Consider the following 6,243-nt stretch of genomic DNA (forward strand, 5'->3'; position numbering starts at 1 on the left):
AAATATTCTTAGAAGAATGATTTGCAATGCCAGTTTTAATGGCTGGTAAGCATTCTATCATGTGCATATATTTACTAATTTTTCAGGTGGTCCATTATTATTAGATACTTAGATCGGGTAAAGTATTACTCCGTCATTAATAAGGCTGTGATACACATCCTTATTCACAGAGTGTTGTGCACATCTCTGATTGTTTCACTGGACTTGCTACTAAAACTTTGTGCCCTCTGAAAGCTTTTGATACATTATTGCCAGATTTCTCTGCCAAACAGTTGCATTTAAGGTGTAACTTTAGGCACCCCACTCCAGTACTCTTGCCTGGAAAATCCCATAGATGGAGGAGCCTGGCAGGCTGCAGTCCATGGAGTCGCTAAGAGTCGGACACGACTGAGCGACTTCACTTTCACTTTTCACTTTCCTGCATTGGAGAAGGAAATGGCAACCGACTCCAGTGTTCTTGCCTGGAGGATCCCAGGGACGGGGGAGCCTAGTGGGCTGCTGTCTATGGGGTCGCGCAGAGTCAGACACAACTGAAGTGACTTAGCATTATTCCCAACAGCAGTTCATGAAAGTGTCTGTTTTTTTCACACTGTCAGCACATCAGATATTGCCATACTATTTCTTTAACTTCTTTAATGATTCTCAATTTTATAGGCAAAAAAAAGTGCCAACTTGTTTTTTTAGTTTGTACCTCTTGAGAAAAACAGGATTCTTCGGGCGCCACCTGCCGGGGTCCTGCCCCGGCTGATCCAGGGTATTCGAAGCGGGGACGGCGTCGGCGACCTATTTATTTAAATATTTTATCAAAGATATAAAGAGTAATAGGATGAGGATAGCTCAGTAGGAAAATTCAGTGGAGAAAAGAGGCTGAGTAGCTTGGTTTACGCGGGAGACCAATAAAACTTCAAGACAAGAAGTTTGCACCACTTACGTAGGCCGCAGGCGTCCTTCTGTTCTCCCGAAGGAGAGGAGACACTGAGGCCTCCCCGGTCGGATCTTAGAAGCCCAGGCATAATTAGTAAGCATGGTGGGTTCCGCGCTCCAGATGGAGACTCAGCTCGAGTGAGAGAGAGAGCAACATGGGGAGACCAGTATTTCGAGAAACTGATCCCAATTCTTTATTTTCCAGAGTCTGTTTTTATACACTGAGATGTTATACAAAAGTCACGTGGGGACAGCAGTCCTGACTTTTATTAAAGTCAGGTGCTTCACACAAATGTATACAGAGGTCTTAGGGGTGTTACATCATCTTCTGGCCAGGGGGGCCTGCTGACAATTTACGACCCTCTCCTTGTGACAGCGGTCAGCCAACCAGGACACTTATTTCTCCAGGGCTGATTATTCTCAAAACAGACGCCACCCAAATAAAGTTACATTCCTACAGGGTGAGGGTGTAGTGGGTTTTAGTTAAGGAAAGAATTTACTTAGCCTAAGGTCTAACGTGATTAATATCAAAGGTTAATTCTATATATTCATTAATGTGTGTAAGGGCAGGGGATATGGAGACTTAGCAACAAACATTGGCTCAACAAATGAAAAACCCTTCACCAACACAATTTCTAATTAGCCCATTATACTTATACTAATAGTTTTCTAACTTTTCTAAGGAACCTGTTTTTAGAAGGTTTAAAGCATCTCGTGCCTCTCACGGTTGGGAGGCTGTGAGCAATCACATGTGGCCCGACGAGCCTGTCAGGCAGGCTAGAGAACCTTCAGAGGAGTTTGTATGTTAAAACACTCTTGTCACACCCAAGAGTTTTTATTGACTGGAGCTCTAGGTTAACTCCTTCTCCGAAAGAGGTGGTGGGGGACAGCCCCCCGTAAAGTCAGAGGTGTAGGTAAGAGCACAAAGTAGTAAAGTAGGCAGGCTCTGGTTATGGGGGTAGATGCTCGAGGAGTTCCAAGGGGACTCCTGAGGCTCGATCCCGCCTTTGCGTATGTCGAGCCTCCTTCCTCATGACCTTTGTCACGGGCGGAGTACCTCACTCTGGCCCCCAACAAAAAAAGCCCTGGATTTCCCTCACGTTTTCCAGCATCATGTTGGTGGCACCACAGTCACTGCACTGGGGCTCCGTGGCCAAGTGACTCACTCTGTCAAAATGCTAACAGAGTTTCCTGCCATCGGAGGTTCTGTCAGAACGTTACATGGCTTAATTTTGACCCTTAATACCAACATCCTTTGTTCCGAGAGGAGGGGAAGAGAAAGCATCAAGTAAACATCCTAAGAGAGGGTAGCAGCTGGCAGGAGCATTTCTGCTTTCATTTGTCTGGATTGTTAGGTTCAGACTGAAGGGCAGATAGGAAAGCCCTTTAACAGGCACGGAAACCGACCGTAAGGAGACTTTGTTTTGACACAGGTCACTTTCGGTGTTTTAATGCACTCACAACAGTTTCTCCTTCTGGTGTGGAGTTGGAACGACCCTGGACTCCACAGAGGCGTGGTGCCCTCCCTGTAGACTGAGTGAATCACATTCTGTCGCTCCTCTGTTGCAGTTCTGAGTAGAGTACGTTTGCCCTCATCTCTTTTCCCCCCTTCTGTTAGGAGCAGACTAAATCTAATACTGTGTTTTTAGCGTATGTTGAACTTAGTGAACTCTGTGATTCTCATGAAAAGGCTCGAGTGGAGAAAGGCCAGGTCTTGTAATTAAAGGCTTCTGGAAGCATCCTTCAGAGCACATGCCATTGGCTCTTGTACCCTGTTGTCCACCAGAGTCTCTTCTCTGTGTATTGCAGTGTAAGTGTGATGTGGCCAAAGAGAGCTGATGCTTGAGATTTTTCACTGTGACAGTGCAGAATAACAAAGAAGGGGGAGACGTTTCTTTCTTTAAGTTTATATTGACCTAGCTTCCATTGCTCTGAGAATTACTATATGAAAAAAAATTTTTTAATAAAGTCTGTACTATTATATCATTATTATTGATGTAATGGGTTAAAAATTGCATATTGGTTTTCATTTTTAATCCGTCTATTATATATAATATGGACTTCCCAGATGGCACAGTGGTAAAGAATCTGCCTGCCAGTGCAGGGAGACACAAGAGATGTAGGTTTGATCCCTAGGTCAGGAAGATCCCCTGGAGCAGGAAATGGCAACCTACTCTAGTATTCTTGCCTGAAAAATTCCACGGACAGAGGCGCCTACTGGGCTATAGTCCAGGGGATCGAAAAGAGTTGGGCGCAGCTGAGCACAACACACACATAGAATATATATTAAATATTAGTTTTATATCTGGTCAGCCTCAACTCTACCCCCTCCTAGGTTTTAACACTTTTTTTCACTTTATTCCAGACTGCAGCTTTTTCCTAAGCTCATATCAGGTCCTCATGTATAGAAAACTGCCTTGTTTATTTGAATAAGAAAAAGTTTGAGACTTCCAGAAGAACATTAAACAGCTACATGCATACAGAAACAGAATATAGAATATACATTTCTAATTTAACTTTGGTATAAGTCACAACTTCTCTAGACCTGTTTTTACATGATGAAAGGAGAGTTTATCATTAGAAGAAAGAACACAAGTAAACCCGTTTCTATTTCAGACCTGTCAGGGGAGTCAGGCCCCAAGTCTTTCACAAACCAGGAGCTGTTTCCCCTTCTCCTCCTGAATCTTAGCTCCATTCCCCTCTAGCTCTTTACTTACTAATAGAACCGGACAGTAGGGTTAATAACCACCACTGATTCCTATTCTGGACCCGAAATAGGTGTATAAGGTTCAGAGGGTGGATTTACTTGCTCCGTGAGGCACACAGAATCCAGGAGTGGTTGAACTTGAACTTCAACCCATGTTTTCAAGCTCCAGAACCATAATCTCAACCACTGAACTATGCTGTCCCAAAGTAGCCTGGTGGTTCTCCAACATTTTTTCAGCACTGAAACTTTTTAACTGATATCTTCCATAAAATTGCAAAAATAGGGCTGCCCTGGGTAAGAAGGAACCCAGGTCTCATTTGCTTGGCCTCATTTACAAGCCTGGGTTGGCCCCATGCTGCTTTCACAGAACACTGAGCTGCAGGAAGTAGGAGAGGAAACCACTACATTCCCATGACTACACTGACCTTGATGGAGCACAACCTACCTTGCCTCCTCTCCAGAGTCTCTGGGTGAAGACCAAGCAGTCAGGGTCCACAAGAGCAGAGGCCCAAGAGTGTGAGTCACAGCGTAAGTAGCAGTGTCAACAGTCAAAGGCCGATAGAGCTGCCCTATTTTAATACTTCCACAGCGCTGCAGAAGGGTTATCAAGAGACAAGCAGTGTCTGCATTTTCTCTGCCTTCACAATGGACATGATAAGGGATTTGGAAACTCATTTCCCCTGTTCTTCTCTGCCAAGTAAAAATCAGAGTTATACTGAATAAAAATTGAATACCCTATGTGGCTGGTTTGGTAATCATTAATGCATCCTTAATATCTAGCTATGTCTGCTGGTCATACCAAAATCTGCTTTTAGATCTTTCAGTTCAGTTCAGTTCAGTTGCTCAGTTGTGTGTGACTATTTGTGGCCCCATGGACTGCAGCACACCAGGCTTCCCTGTCCTTCATCATCTGGAGCTTGCTCAAACTCATGTCCATTGAGTCAGTGATGCCATCCAACCATCTCATCCTCTGTCATCCCCTTCTCCTCTCGTCTTCAGTCTTTCCTAGCATCAGGGTCTTTTCCAGTGAGTCAGTTCTTCACATCAGGTGGCCAAAATATTGGGAGTTTCAGCTTCGGTATCAGTCCTTCCAATGAATATTCAGGACTGATTTCCTTTAGGATGGACTGGTTGGATCTCCCTGCTGTCCAAGGGACTCTCAAGAGTCTTCTCCAACACCACAGTTCAAAAGCATAAATTCTTCACCGCTCAGCTTTCTTTATAGTCCAACTCTCACATCCATACATAACTCATGGAAAAACCATAGCTTTGACTAGACGGACCTTTGTTGGCAAAGTAACATCTCTGCTTTTTAGTATGCTGTCTAGGTTGGTCACAGTTTTTCTTCCAAGAAGCAAACAACTTTTAATTTCATGTCTGCAGTCACCATCTACAGTGATTTTGGAGCCCCCAAAATAAAGTCTTTCACTGTTTCCCCATCTATTCGCCATGAAGTGATGGGACCAGATGCCATGATCTTAGTTTTCTGAATGTTGAGTTTAAAGCCAGCTTTTTCACTCTCCTCTTTCACTTTCATCAAGAGGCTCTTTAGTTCCTCTTTGCTTTCTGCCATAAAGGTGGTATCATCTGCATATCTGAGGTTATTGATATTTCTCTTGGCAATCTTGATTCCAGCTTGTGCTTCTTCCAGCCCAGAGTTTCTCATGATGTACTCTGCATATAAGTTAAACAAGCAGGGTGACAATATACAGCCTTGATGTACTCCTTTCCCTATTTTGAACCTTTCTGTTGTTCCATGTCCAGTTCTAACTGTTGCTTCCTGACCTACATACAGATTTCTCAAGAGGCAGGTCAGGTGGTCCGGTATTCCCATCTCTTTAAGAATGCTCCAGAAATAACTCATGCTTTAATAGAATCTGACATGTCAGTGTCCTAGTGAAGAATATTGCTTTCATTGTCTCTTGCCTTCTGAAATACCTCAGTCCACTGGGGACCAGTGTATTTATAGTACCCACAAATTGTTTTTAAATTTCAACTGTTGAGTTAGGTGTGCTTGAAGGACTTGTGAGCACAGAACCACAGCTACACTACCTAGTTGGCCCCAGCAGCACTTATCATCAGATAAATGGGAGAAGAGAATTTATCTTGACTGCAGGGGTAAAACTCATAGTGCATAAGCAATCCAAGCAGATGAGGGTTAGCAATGAACATGCAGAAGAAACTGATGTTGGTGAGTAAAGAGAAGGAGGCCAGAAGCTTCCCATAAGAAGTATAACCTAATCAGAACCCTGGCAACTTGAATGGGATTTAAAAGCATGTCCAAAAGAAGTTTGCCTTCTTGGCTCTATGGTGGTGTGGTAATGGAGTGAGAGCGCTTGGAGCAAGTTCCTAGAACTTTTGGCCACAGTAGAGTGTAAATTATGCAACAATCAAATTCATTTATTGGTTTTATTTAAGCTGAGTTTTTCATTTTGGACTTTTTTCTTTTTCACATTTTCAAATACTTCAACCACATGTAAAATCTTCTTTGAAAATGACCTATCAACCAGCATCGTTACAAGTACATGTGGGCACAGCATACTTAGCGCAGGATCCTGTACGCACATCAGCTCTTCCATTTGCTGCGTAAGACGTTTCTGTTTCCTAACGCA

General features: G+C 43.4%; 1 protein-coding gene across 1 annotated transcript in view; it reads right to left on the minus strand.

The window, feature by feature from the left end:
* Positions 1 to 4,196, minus strand: part of CCR3 (C-C motif chemokine receptor 3) — a 33,741-nt gene extending 29,545 nt beyond the window's left edge. The window contains exon 1 of the mRNA XM_070359215.1: positions 4,077 to 4,196. The gene's annotated coding sequence lies outside the window, so the exon portion shown is untranslated. The remainder of the gene's footprint in view (positions 1 to 4,076) is intronic.
* Positions 4,197 to 6,243: the final 2,047 nt, after the last annotated feature.

This window comes from Bos mutus, chromosome 22, assembly GCF_027580195.1.
Source record: "Bos mutus isolate GX-2022 chromosome 22, NWIPB_WYAK_1.1, whole genome shotgun sequence".
In the NCBI taxonomy this organism is placed as follows: Eukaryota; Metazoa; Chordata; class Mammalia; order Artiodactyla; family Bovidae; genus Bos; species Bos mutus.